The 2,259-nt window shown below is 37.2% G+C and overlaps 1 pseudogene; it reads right to left on the reverse strand.

Moving 5' to 3' along the window:
• Nucleotides 1-773: 773 nt before the first annotated feature.
• On the reverse strand, nt 774-1,650 carry LOC108372822 (putative nuclease HARBI1; annotated as a pseudogene).
• Between the last annotated feature and the right edge of the window lie 609 nt (nt 1,651-2,259).

Genomic DNA, 2,259 nt, shown 5'->3' on the forward strand with positions numbered 1-2,259 from the left:
AGTTTATTTTTTGCAATAAAATAGTACGAATTTTTTTATTCCACTGAATTCAATGGTTACGAGTAGATGGTGTCTGCCACCTACCCCACTGTTGGTAAAAGATAGGTCCAACACCGAGCCATTATTGGTGCGTAAGTCTTTTTTGATAAGTAAAAGAGCCGGTCGTTGCCCTAGCATTAAAACCACCAATTAAGAAAACATTTTCATGGTTATCTGCAAAGCCTATAACACGAGGTATTCATTATTAAACTCAGTAATGGTTAGATTAGGAGGAAAGTGCGCAGTATTTAGAAAGATATTGGGACTTAAGTTGAGTGTTTAAATCATTGGTATATGTATATTTAATGTTGCGTTTTAAGGCAATTTCCACACCTCCATTACCCATCACTGCGATATTTTTTAACCATATTGTAGCCAATCAACCTCCTATGGGGAGAGTTGGCTGTAAGGAAAATTTTATTAAGGCACACAATGCCAAATCGCTATTTGTTGATGTAGAATTCTAGAGAATCTATTTATGTACATATATTCGCTTTCAAAGATTGAATATTATATTATAAGCAGAGTTGGGCAAAATTTATTCGAATGACGAATAACAAATGAAAAAAATAGTTTTTCGTAAATAATAAATAACTTTGTTTATTCAAAAAAAAACTATTCGAATGACGGATAAATTATTTTATTTGTTATACGAATAATTATTATTCTTCATAAATTATTCGAATAACGAATAATATAATAATAAAACAAGTAATCTATTTTTTGGGCGATGATCGGGAGCCGGATAAAAATTTTACATGACAATGCAACAACAACGATGTGATCTGTGATCCTGCATGTGCAGCGAGTCATGCACAGGAACTCCAAATGTATGAGTCATGCTGTGCTCCCAGAAACTTAGCATTGGCGTTAAGTATTTTCAAATTTGGATCACATATCTATAAAAATATTACAAGCAATTAGCGCTACACTTTTAATAAAAATACTTAGCTTACCATTTGTACATTTATCGAGTGGTAGCCATGATGGTTCAAATATGCTTCTTCGTTATTTTTCGGGGCCAAAATAGATATATGGGTGCAATCTATCGCCCCAATAGCGCCCCCCCCACAAAAGGCGCTGGTGCTGAAGAAAATGTTTCCTTTGCAGCTTGACGCTCAATTTGCGTCATGGGAAACTTGACCTCGCTTAAGAACAATCGTTTGTTAATTTCATCCGTCACTCGATGTATACAACGGCTAATGGATGACTGGCTCATTGAGATGCCCCACTGCTCTTCTACAGGGCGTTGGTAGCATCCAGTGGCGTAAAAACGCAAAGCAGACAGAACCTTCCAAAGTACAGGAGAAGCTATAAAAAAACTGCATTTATCCTAAAGATCTAGTGTCTCACCTGTTTTTCAGCAGAAATCGCAGTTATTCTAGAACCTTTTATGTGTACCTCCAACCGTTCAACTAGATCGGCAGCCGTGTTTGGTCCTAGCCGGTATAATTTGAGGAACTCCGTCGTTGGTAATTCGAATGGGTTGTCTGCAGCTCGCAGCATACGCCGATCCACCCTGAACATACTTANTAATTTCCGGAACTCCGTCGGTGGTAATTCGAATGGGTTGGCTGCAGCTCGCAGCATACGCCGATCCACCCTAAACATATTTATCTGCCGCTCCCTACGCGATAAACTATGCGATAAGTATTCAAACATTCATATCTGCACTATGTATTAATTATTTATTTTGTGCTTCACAATTGTTTGTTTGATAACAACACCAAACTATACGTCGTCAACTTGGTCGACGTTAACAACAACAGCTGATTTCGCGTTAACGAATGTTGTTAAAATCGCGTAGTGAATCCCACTACAGATAGAGTAGTGCGATTCTGTAACTCTTAGCAATAAAAAAATTGTTAGGTTACATAACAACTTTTGCCGTTTGCACTAACAATTGTGTGATTCTCTAACTCTTGCTTAACAGCGAAAAACAGCTGATTATTCCTTTTTATTTAAAATGATGAAATGTGGCATCTCAGTCGAGATAAATGTCAAATATGCGAAAAGTACAAAGAGGAATAAGAAAAAAAACTTATTTCCTTCCCGCGGAAACGGAATTTTTAGCGCCAGCAACGTATTGCAATTTTAAAAGGTAGTATTTAGTTATTTTAGTTATTAATTGGAATTTACTAGAACTTCTTTTATTTCAGGATGTCTATCCAGCCGACGAAAAGGAGCCGTGCATCGGGGGAGCAGTTAAGCGCGATGCTT

Source organism: Rhagoletis zephyria, unplaced genomic scaffold (genome assembly GCF_001687245.7).
Source record: "Rhagoletis zephyria isolate East Lansing unplaced genomic scaffold, Rhagoletis_zephyria_1.1 Rzeph_scaffold_06054, whole genome shotgun sequence".
Classification (NCBI taxonomy): domain Eukaryota; kingdom Metazoa; phylum Arthropoda; class Insecta; order Diptera; family Tephritidae; genus Rhagoletis; species Rhagoletis zephyria.